This window comes from Myiozetetes cayanensis, unplaced genomic scaffold (genome assembly GCF_022539395.1).
Source record: "Myiozetetes cayanensis isolate MyiCay16 unplaced genomic scaffold, myiCay2020 scf5-8, whole genome shotgun sequence".
Lineage (NCBI taxonomy): Eukaryota > Metazoa > Chordata > Aves > Passeriformes > Tyrannidae > Myiozetetes > Myiozetetes cayanensis.
In genome coordinates, this window is record NW_026087742.1 from 7,713,745 (window position 1) to 7,726,122 (window position 12,378).

Sequence of the window (12,378 nt, forward strand, 5' to 3'; positions counted from 1 at the left end):
AGATACTGTTCAGCATGGCAGATGTAAGGGAAATTATAAGACAACTATAATTTTTTTCTTCCTTTCCTTTCTACCCATACTAAAGTTTCATCATTGATGTTTCACATTAGTGTAACATGTTTCTGTTTTGTAAAAGAAAGGGTTTAAACCAATGACTATCAAACTACACTCACTGCCAAGTAATCTGCTGTTGATTTATCTGGGTTGTGGCTCATACAAGAACCAGACAAGGTCTAGTAAGATCAAGGTTAAGGTAAAGCAAACAAGTACTGCTGAAGCTTAGCAGACTCTTCTTGAAGCATTTGGTCACTTTGCTACAGTGGTGTCCTTTACAATCCATGGTTTTGCAATCTCCCTTTCCCATTAGCTCAGATGGTCTGTCCAGTCAACTTTTCAGTATTTCATCAAGCCAACACACGTTAGTTCTCCATCCAGTTTCCCATTTGGCAAGCTGCTTTTCATCGTTTTTATGCCAGTGTTGATATTCCATAGTCATTAAATGATTTGGTTAAAAAAGAAAGAAAAAAAAGAGGAAAAAAAGGGAAAAAAAGAGGAGAAACAGCCTTACTACCAGCACTGCTAAATGAAGAGCACAGCATTATGCCATGCATACACTGTCGATAGTGGATGACTTTACAAACATAACTCCAGATAATAGATAAGATGAAACTGAACTGCCCTAATGTGATGCTTGCAAAGCTTAGAGCAGGGACTCCTGACAGCTCAGCCACCAAAACTGTGACTACAGGGGATTGCTGGGGATCCACGAAGGAAAGAACAATAGCTCTTCTTCACTACCCATGACTAAACAATCCTAAAAGGCAACTAAGAAAACCAGCTGGCTGTGGAAATTCACCAGGGTGGTTTTACCTACTATATGGAAGTGGCAGCACAAGGTGAGGTTGTGGGAACTGCGTGCAGTTCGTGCGGGTTTGCTCGGCAGCAGATCGCTTCTCCAGCCGGTAAATGTCAAGCACCTGCTCTATAAATTATTTCTCAATGTCTAAACAGAATTTCAGAGATATCCCCATCATTACATATGGATTTAGTGCTCAGCTTGTTCTAGTATGATTTAGGAACACCAGTTTTAGCCACTCACCTCCTTCTGCAGATAACTAGAGTGAAGAAAAGAAAGACCAAGTTTCATGCAGAAAGAAACTGCTTGAAGGTCTTTAAAATAAATGATTTTCTGTGTTTTCAGTCTTTGAAGCAAAGGAGATTGCAAGCCTATTTTGTAAAAATGTACAGCAAAATCCTTGCCCTGTTATCAGCTGCAATACCTTAGAATATTTTTTTTTTTTGCTTACATGGAACTTTGTACTTAAAGATAAAAAAATATTTATTTTAATCTTAGAAACCAAAAGATAGTGTATCTAAAAGAAGAGGAAAACATTTAAATTTTCTTAAGAGAAAAAAAAATAATAGGCTAAAGGGGAGCAGAAAAGCAAAAGAAATAAAATTGCATGAGTACAAAACTTATTTTGTAGTGCATCAGCAAACTGTTCCTTGCTAGTTCTTGCACCCATTGAAAACCATGGAAAGAGTGGCCCTGCTAATGATGGTAATGGACCCAAAGGAACATTACAGCTAATTCAACTTCTATTAGAACACACTCCGAACTATAGAAAAATGTGGTTTGTGTATCCAAGAAAAATAACACAATACTCTTCTCAGCATTTGATGGTGTCTCTAAATTTCACTAATCTCGCAATATGAGTGATATATACATGCCATATCATGTATTTTCAATCTGCATTAGAGGAAGATTTTTAAGGAACATAATTTTCGTAAAGTAAACATCAAACATAAAAGAATAAAATAGTAATTAATAATATATTAAATTGAGATGCTAGATAAAAAATACCTTTGACATTATTTTGAAAAAAACTTAAGAATTTTTCATCAACATCAATAAAAGAGGTGAAAAATTGGCAGACAAATGGATTTTAAATGACTCCATGCTCTCAAATACCAATCTTTCTACTCTTTCACAAAAGCTTAGATTAAAAGAAAGAAATGGGACTAAGTGTCTATTGATTTGAATTATTTTGGAGCAAGGGAGAAAAACAGATTCCATCCACGAAATTCCCATTCAGTGAAAGGCCAGTAACCTGTTGTCTTCTTTAATGATGAGCTGCAGCTTCAGCTTTTGTGACCAGAGCACTAATGAAGAAAGAAATGAGGCCATCTCTGAAACAAATAAGTCTCAAATCATTGAGGCCCAAAACATTAAAGAATAAAATGCTGTAAGGAAACAAACATACAACCAGGGAAAATTTTTGAACTCTGCCATCATAAACTTTTCGAAAATACACTAGCAAAGTATAGTATTTGTTCAAAACACACATTTTATTTCCAGGTGTGATTTTAGAGCCATAGAAAAGGAGGGAGATTTTAGGAGCTCTCAGTATTACCTGAAGAACAAGGGTCAGAAAGCAAAACTCACACTGTGTCAACTGTTGGAGATTTGTCTATCTAAATAAAAGTTAAGAAAATAAAAATTGCAGCATCTTCTACCTCTGTAAACAAGCTGGTTGGTACAGCTGTACAATTTGCAAAATATGGAGACCTGTTTCAGCAGCTTTAAACACATGGATAAAAAAGAAAGTTAAGACTAAACTGGCAATTAAAATTGATGCCATTTGTACACTGAAAATGTTTGAGTTCTTCCCTAGTCCCCTCCATGTTCCTGATTCCACACAGCTGTATTCTAATCCTATATTGTTATTGATTGATTATATTATTTTTCTTTTCCCCCTAGACAGTTTTAAAATATACACATCTTGATAGCTTAGATGCTTAATTTGGAAATTGATGCAGGAGACTCTTAGCCCCTCTCCAATTATATCTTCTGAAAGAGACTCTCTGGAGATTTTCAATAAAATGTTCTTTCATTATCACTCAAATTACATCTTCACGTTTATTGACAATAATCCTGAAGAGGGTGAGTTTCTGCTATAAATCAACTTTCACCATCAGGAGTAAGGATTTCATGAAAACCTGCATTAAAAAGGTACTGCAGAAAGTATAGGATTTTATTTCTGCAGAAGGCTATTGAGTAAATGGCTATTATATTGTACAAATCACTGTTATAATATTGGGAAAAAATAGCCTCATTTACCATGAAACAGCATTCAAAAGCTGAAATGATAACCTTGTAGATTTAATGGTGTGTTATTAGCTAAACATCGATTCAGAAATTCATTTAGGGAATAAAAAAACAAACAGACAAAAAAATAAGCCTGATTGTGAGCTGGATTTCAGCAGATATTTCTAGTGTTTGCTGTGATGGATGAGTATTCAGGGATTTACATTGCTTCAGTGATAATATCCTGTTCAGCCTGGACACCTGGGGAAAGAGACACATAGAGACAAATATATTTACTTTTCTTTTTTCTCCAATGAACTTCTGATTTTCACTACCTACCCAGAATACTTTTAGGATGTGGTTGGCAAGCTTCCACAACTTGCCAGAGTAACTTGAATTCTTGAAATCAAATATTAACATTTTAGCTCAAATTTTGGAGACTTTTTAGTTTTCACTTGGCATTTAAGTAAAAACATTTAGCATAAGTAATTGGCAATTTAGAAGATAGTTTTTTCAAAAACAACAACAAACCATACTAATAATAAAAAAAATAATATAAAACCCAAAATATCTTAGCTAGGTAGGAAAGAAGTTGATTTCATATCTTGAAATCAAATTTGGCTAAATTTTCTATAAGCAATCTGAAAAATCCAAAGATTTTATCTGGCCCAGAGCAAACTGGAAAATAGAAATTTTTTTTTTTCAACTAAAGACTATTTTTTCTTCTACATTTTTACTCCTCAGACATCACATTAGAAATTCACACAACTCTCACTGTAGTGTCACTTTTTTACACAGGTTAATTCCACATTGCTGAAACAATACAAGCTGGAGAAGAACTGGTCTTGAATTCAATATAAAATTATCATTACTTATTATTATATAAAATAGCCCTGTTCTTTATTTTGTCTAAGGAAAAGATTTTTACTACAGTGAGAATTACAAAGAAGATAGATACAGGTCTGTTCATGCCTCGTACCTAATATTTCCTAACACAAAAAAGGCTTCTGCCCCAGCTCCCAGGGAAGACCCTGCATTGTCTTTCAGAGTTATTGTTGTTGATCAGACACTTGTAGCCTGGTGATAAGCAAAGTGACCCAGTCTCAACCCAACCCAGCTCTCTGGCTCCTTTTCCCCCATTCCTTCTATTTTTTTCTGATTAATCATCACTCCTGTAAATTGCAATTTGAACAACAACTCACGGGGTTGTGTCATTTTACAGGATAGCCAGCACCAAAAAAATTTCTGCAGGTGACAGGGACCATCTGGCTCCAGCTCCAGCCCCTTCAGAAAGGTGCAGACTTCACAGTCCTGCTGCTGCTGTTTCATCTGGCCTTTTGCATGTGCTGAGGAACAGCTGCTGAAGGAGAAGAGGAAAGACAGAAGGAACAGATAATACTGAGCAGCTCCCAGGGAATAAGTGTGAAAGTCCAAGAATGTATTTCTCCCAGAAGGTGGTGCAATATGAAACATGACTAGCTTATCATGTGTGAGAATTAAACAGGTATCAATCCCACGAGCTTGTGTTTAAGTCTTTTAGTGATTTCAGCAGATACTTTGCATGAACAAAGAAGTTAATACTGTATGGGAAACTGTTGTGACCACAACTGTTGTACCTCCAAGGTACTGGTGCCTGGCAACTGGTGGCCAGTTGTGTTCTCAATGGTCCCTTGGGGATTTTATTTCTACTTTTATTTCTACTTGTTTTACAAAAAGATGTTTAGCTCTAAATTCACCTAGTCATCTTTTTGTTTTCGTGACTGACATGCCTTTCTCTCAACTCTCTATAAAAAATAATGAAGAATATCCTCTGATTTTACTGTGCAGCTCACAGGGGGAGTTTGCTATCAGCAAAAGTATTGCACTGTATTTTAAGTACTTTTCCTGTTGTAAAAATGAGTTGCATACACCCAGGAATATCAGGAGTCAGAAAGAAAATTAAACAGCAACCACATCCACTTTAAGAATAATTTGAGCTTTCAGGGCAGTCTCACTAGACCCTACTGCTCAAATCCAGAATTCCAAATTCATGAGACTGGAAACACAAGATTAGAAAATTGCAACTTCTTTTTACTCTCAGGCCCAGTAATAAGCAGACAATAGCTGGGCACAGGATGAGTGACACCTATGCTAGTTCACAAAATACAGATGTATCCTAAACTCTTCATAATTTCCTGAGGTTTACCTTTATTCAACTGTCTGGAATATTTTTTAAATATGCACAAGTGTCTTAAAGATGCCCCTCTCTTTCCTCTTAGCTAGCTTTCCTCCAACAATATTTTATGATATTATCAACCTGATTTACAGTGAGTTTCACTGTCTTTTATTCTTGTCACTCTCAGTGGCACATGGATGCCTAAATTTAAAAAAGAGAGAGAGGGAAGGAGGGAGGGAGAATTTATGTTAAACAGGGAGGTAGGTGTTCACTCCTTGTTATGAAAAGTTTTCTTCTCTATTCACCACTATTTGGCCAGGACAGCTGTTGTTCAGACTTCAAATCCTAGCCCTCTACTCTGCTAGAATAAAAGCTGTAGAGGATGTACCTTACTGAGCCCACCTGGACTGTTCAAGACAAGGTTTCTCAAGACAAAGCCCAGAAAATCCATAGCCTAAATAGGAGGTAGTGCAACATATTTTTCCTCTCCCTGAACACATGAAGATGAACTAAAAGGAGGAGAAGTAATATTGGGTGAGCTCTCTCATCTCACAAACATATATGCAGAAAATATGGAATTGGCTTCAGGTACCATCTGATCACATTTGCACAGTCCAGCAAGGCTACGAGGTTCCACAGCTATGAAGAATATCTGGCCCCAGAAGGCAGAGCACTCCTAAAAACTAAAATCACTTTATGTTGCATAAAATAAGTCAATGAATAGGCTAAAGGAAATAAAACTCATCAGCAGGAAGATGGGGTGAAACATTGTTGGGAGAATTTGAAGACCAGGAAGTATCCAGGGGAGGAATCAATCCTCATGGGAAACAGTAACTGTTCCTATGCAATGCTGCTTTTCATTTACAGTTGTTGAATATTCAGTATTGAATACTGATTGATCCTATTCTTTCATCTCCCCTCCTTAAAAAATATGCTTAAATCAGGTTTGCAAGGGCAGATATTCCTGTGTGTGAGGAAACCAGGGGTTGGGATGCTCCCAGTGCAGCAGAACCTTGTCTTTCCCTGGCCTTTCTTAAAGAAGAATGATTGGAGTGTCTCAGCATGTTATAACATGTGTGTCCAAGAGACAAAGCTCACAAAGTGGCTATAAATTGCCTCTTGTGGATGGCCTAAAAAATCTGGGGTTCCTACAGTCTTCTTTACAGAGAACAGTTCTCAGCTGTGCCAGATGTCAAAAGGATCAGTCCTTAGCACACAGTCTTTAACTCTCCATTCTTATTCCAAACCAATTTCTAGCATAAAATCAGCTAACAGTAAATAAATCCTAAGATGCATGCTAGTAAAGAAATTATAATCAATTTATTTGTCTTTAAAACACTTTACTGAGGAAGAGAAAATGAGATGAAGGAGAGTAACATTGGAGCAGCAAGATAATAAGCTTTAGACACCTGTTATTGTTGACATAATGGGATGATGTGGTAATTACATTAGTTCAAATACATGATACCTGAGTAGTGAAAGCATAATCTGACCTCTCAGGTTGAGCTACACAAATGTCACTTGACCCCTTTTCCCATGCATTTCCATGCCCCTGGATATATGCTAGAAAGAACCAAAGAGAAACTGAGTTGTGCTGTGGCACAGTTTCTTAATCAGATGTCATTTCCTCACAGAACCAGGCTGGGAAAGACATACAGCTGATAAAATAACTAGATTTTCAGCACATTATCCACTACAGATTTGAAACTGGATGTTAAAAGCACTCTGAGCTGATGAAATTATCACATTTTGCTAGTTTGTATCTTGATTACCTGGGTATTAAAAATCGTTTTACTAAACTTGGAGAAGAAATAAAAACAAAACAAAACAGACTGTTTCATGTGCAGAAACCAAATAAAGGGCCTGAGGTAGCGGAGAATGCAGTCACGTTATCACAATCATTTATTGAATGTGATTCACGAAGTATATAAAGAATACATCAAAAATAGGTAAAGCAGGGGACTGTGGGTCTAAAAGTATTTCATTAGATTGTGCTTAATGCACTGGTTGCAACCTGCCTTTTTATAATGCTGTAAAATATTTCAATCTATTTTAAGAGCATCATTAATAAAACACCTATATGAATTCAACTGGAAAATTCTGAAATACTCAGGGTTATAGTGTATGGTTCCTAGAAACTGTAATTTTAAAAGGCTTTGCATAAATTGAGCAGAACAGAGAGGTTATTGGACTACTGTGACTGTGACTAAGTAAAGCACTCTTATTTTATGTCTGCATTTAAGGGTGATTTTCATTTCATGTCCAATCTTAAGAACATATTAAATGCTATGGTATATGTATATATGCTATTGTTTAGCTCATTTTTCTATAACTTACTTGTTTTGTAGCCTTGTGTGTTAGTAGAAGCAAACATATATTTAGATTAAGTCTGAATAGGCTAGATTGGCTGTGTGAGGCTAGAAATAACACACAGGGTTGCTAAGCCAATCAGAAAGAGACTGATCAATAATGATATATTGATCAATTTTCATTCTGCTGCAACAACATCAGATTGAGTGATTATATCTACATCAACCATTTAGTATAACAGAAACAAAGTAGTAGTAAAAGGGCATAATTACAGAATCAATTTCTTCCTATTTTGAAGCCAGTTTTCTCAGTAAACGCTGCACTTTCCTAAAGCAAATTTCAAGATTAACATTCCAGGCTGTTTCATACATAGTTAAAAGTTTTGACAGCATTAAAATATAGCTTCCCAAAGGTTTCCTTTAAAATACATTTTTCATATACTTTCCACAGAAGGAACTGAATGAAATTCTCTCACCTTTCAAACAGGAGGATGTAAAGTAGTCATATACAAAGTCATTCTTCAGCTGAGGATGCTGAATACTGCTACTGTTTTTCATTCCTTTCTCACTTCTTGTTTCAGGCTTTTCTAAGCTGATATTAGGTTTTCCTGCTATTTGGAAAACTAAGAAAAGATTAGAATTAAAAACAAACAAACAAACAACAACAAAAAAACCCACAAAAAACCCCAAGCTAACACCCACCCCAGCTTTTTTTTTTTTCCTAGTGTGTTATAAACTATATTAATTAAAATTCATTGGTGGCTATGTTAAGATTTACTACTAACTCTTCAGTTTGGATCTGTGTTGGTAAACTAGTGACCAGAATTATTAGACACTACTATGTCTTCATTGTCCCCATATTTTTTATGCAACTGTTCCTTTCCTCTTCTTTCCTTTTTTATTGTTTTTTTGACTTTTCTCCTGTGTATATCAATTAAAAGCATCCATATTACCAACAAGGGAAATATTTTCTTTTCAAAGTCAGGGGCTGCATGGAAGAGAGTGACTGCACTGATAGTTAGCAGAGCAGTCATTAAAAGGTCATCAGACAAGGGAATGACTAGTCATGCTTTGTTTAATTCAGACTAAAATTGTCAAATTATATTCTTATTTGAATATTCTTAGTCTGTTGCTTTATGCATCTACCTAATGCAATCTTTCTGAGCCGTTTTAATGGCACAGCCACTCTATTGCCAATAAAAATTATAATACAGCTGAGGAATGTTAAATATGGAGGATGAATTTCAGAGGTAAAGACATGAGAGTGACTAGTCAAGGATATTTCTAGAGAATAATCCATTTTCCTTTCTTCTCAACAGCTTAGTTCAATTTACTTAAAAATCAGAAAAGGTTACTAAGCCTGAAGACCAGACTCCAGCAATAGAAATGCTTCAGTCATGAAGATGGTACCCAGCCTGCAAATAAAGCATAATTAAGGACTTGGGATTAAGCAGAATACAGTCACAAGGCTTCCTTAATTTTCAAAAAATATTAAGTGTATCACGGATGGTATATTATTATTTGGTGATGGCTGATAGTTATGATCCTTTATATTGCCTACTAAAATGGATTAATTTTTACTCCCATGTACAAAACAATTTAAAGCGGTGACAGGTATCGCTTGCCTTTTGGAAGTGCTCCCCAGGCAACTGAGACCAAGATATTTTACAGACAAAAAGTTTTTTGCAAAGAAAGCAGAATGAAAAACTAGAAAACCACTCAGTAGCTGCAGTGCTCTTGTGCCATAGTGTACTTTTATGTCCTGGTCCCAGCCTGTGCTACCCCAACCAGCAACATTTTGTGGATTTGCTTCTGAAAAAAACAAACATGCTGTCATTCTTATTCTCCACAATTTAATATTCTTCACTTTTGCCCCAATTTTAGAATTTGTTATGAGCTGGCTGACTTCACTGCAGTCTGTCTGAATGCAGCAATCCAGCCATATGCAGAGCATTGCAGAACTGGAAAAGAACTAACAAAGAATGGTAAAACACAGTGTAAAATAAAATGTGAAAGTCAACGTCTGTGCAACAGAATAATTGCTCTCCACGTGTATGGACTAGAATTCAGCTATACCTGCTGAATACTAATACAGTGTGGGGGACATTATGCTTGTTTGATTTCTTTGGCAGTGTATGCAGAACTCAATGAATTGCTAAGCAAAAAATACAGATTGAACTTGTGGATCATACACATTCTTATTATAAATTAATTTTACTGCTTTTCTTCTAAAAACATCATCATGAATCTGGGTCCTGCCAAAACTTTTGTAGAAGCAAGTGCTTTTATTTAATCCTGTGTTTCACAAATGCCCCTAAACACCTTTCTCTCTTCATTTTTATTCCAATCTGTACACGTTCCTATGACAAAAAACTACCATCTTCCTGTTTATACTTCTGGGTTGTTTTTTTTTAGTTTTTTTCACAGTGTACAATTTCCCTAAAACATTGCAACCTTTTGTGGCCTCTGTCAGGTGGTGGGAGAGATGGACAAAACATTTCTTTTGCAGTTGGTTTTGATTGTGGAGTAGTCTCTCAATCCTGTTGCACATAAGTCTTTAAGAGATGACAGCATTTTTATTCTCAGCAAGGCAACTTTATTGCCAACACACCCTGTGCCCAAGTTGTAATGGAAGAATAATCCAGGACATTTTTTTGCACTGTTCCTTTAACATCCTCCTACTTAAGCATGGGAGATTAGCTAACACTGACTTCTGGTTCTTCTTTCTGGGATGAGCAAATAAAAGTCCCTGCTGTTGTCACTTCATCTCCTCCTCCCATGATGGATCAATACTTCTCTGCCAGCCTGTCAGGGGAGGACAGCAGCAATCTGGACTTATATTATAGAGCTCTCAGGAGAGAGATGTTAAAAAAAAAAAAAAATCACAAAACATTACTGCATACAACTGCTTGTCATGCCAGCTGTTATTCAAAAAATATCAATCCACTTCACAACTTAAGACCCTGACAATAAAGAATTAAGAAAAATCTTTTAATGGAGGTAGATCACAGATTCTGTTCACAGTTTTGCAATGTTTCCAAAAACTGTGGTTTACATGTGCAAAATTTGCAGTGTTACAAAATGCCCTCAGGAAGTTCAAACTGAAATCAAAACCAGCTCCAAAATTTGCCTGGAAACCTCGCTGGACTTTAACTCCCTGCTCAACTAGAAATTATGAGAGTTTGAGCATGTCACATGAACGAGTAGCACTTTGCCTTTTCCCACAAGTATCCAAGGCACTTTTAGACTCCTTTCACAGCCTAGGCAGCCTTCTGCACTCAAAAAGTACCCTGAAGTACCAGCATTTTTGGACTCTGGGCACTAAGTAGCAGCGGGAAATTTGCCAGGAGCAAGTTACACACACACAGAAAAAAACATATCTAGAAACAAAAGATATCTAGAAAGTACAACCACCAGATTTAATGTCAGCCAAAACTGAGCACAGCACATCCACTAAGGTGCACTTACTGCAATACTCTATGTCCTAACCCACACTCTTAACCTCCACAGTAGGGTGGTCTGGCTGTCTTAGAAGCGAATCTTTCTTAGATTACGGATTGAAGATGTGCGGATTACACTTTTTGTCTGCAGACCCTAACTATAAACTACAGGTAGCAAAAGTAAAATGAAATAAATAAATTGTTTTCAAATGTAAATTGTTCCTTTAATTCTTGATGCACCTCCTCAATTTCCGTAAGTAAAGGGTCTGGCTCTGAGTTTTTAGCAACTACCACTATCAAGGAGTAATAAATATTAAACTCTTGTGGACAATCCTCCATCAAAAATATGTAGGTTCTCCTGTAACAAAGTAAGACTTTAAAAGTTAGGCAAAACACACAGAAAAGGGAAATTAGGTAAATTTAATTTACTCCCAGCTGCAATTGATTCTTCATCTCAGGAAAATGGATTTGAAATATCAGAATTTTCATTAACAATATGTTTAAGCTCTTCAGGGTCCACATGTTGTCTCATGTAACAAAAGTTCACAGAGTTGCAAATTTTTTCATGCTGCCTTCCATAGCTGCATTTGTTAGGGTAAAAACTCATTAAAATTCCCTGCACATCTGATGGACAGCATGCAGACAGTATCAAAAGGAATAAATAAATCTATGAGAATTGAATAAGACCCGAGGAAGGAAAACGCTGATTCTGTAGTTGTAGAAAATTTATAAGTATCTCATATACAAATGTTTTCTATATTACTTAAAAAAAAAAACAAACTCACAAAGCCATAAAGACTGGTGCTCATATTTGCTGGTAAGTCAATCTTTCTTTCAGACATCAAGAGATGACCTCCTAAGACCCAAAGATTTATCAAGTCAGCAGTTTATTCCCTTAGGCCACCATCTTCAGCCTCTTCCTCTTCCAGTCACGTCTATTGAAGGACTTTGCAAACCCCCATGAGGAAATGGACTAATCTACTTCTTTCTAAAGGACAGGAATGATGCCTACACTGACTGCACTTTATGGGATGAGAAAGCTAATAAAGGGAAGGAGACTACATCTATTGGTGAAAGATTCAGTGTGATGTTTGTGTTATAAGAGACAGAGTTAGAGTGCAGTAGCTGTCAATCAGAAAAGGAGCACTGTTGCCCGGCAGCAGCAACCACTACTCAGAAATTTTCAAGAAAATTCACCCATCTTTTTACTTTGTGGGCACAAAACATCCCTGAATTGGAATAAAATATACCGGCTTTTAATCTTTCTCTTCTCTCTCTTTATCAGGTGATTCTTTAACAGGTAAAACACACATAATTTAAAGATGTGAAAAAATTTAATGGAACCCCCCAATTTTTTTTAAAAAATAACTTATTCATTTGTATTGT

General features: G+C 36.2%; 1 long non-coding RNA gene across 1 annotated transcript; it reads right to left on the reverse strand.

Annotated features, from left to right (window-relative positions):
- Positions 1-2,109: 2,109 nt before the first annotated feature.
- LOC126649495 (uncharacterized) lies at positions 2,110-10,460 on the reverse strand. Its single transcript, XR_007631058.1, has 3 exons — positions 8,029-10,460; positions 4,291-4,448; positions 2,110-3,349 (listed from the first exon to the last, which is right to left on the reverse strand). It is a non-coding gene; the product is annotated as an uncharacterized LOC126649495 (long non-coding RNA).
- Positions 10,461-12,378: the final 1,918 nt, after the last annotated feature.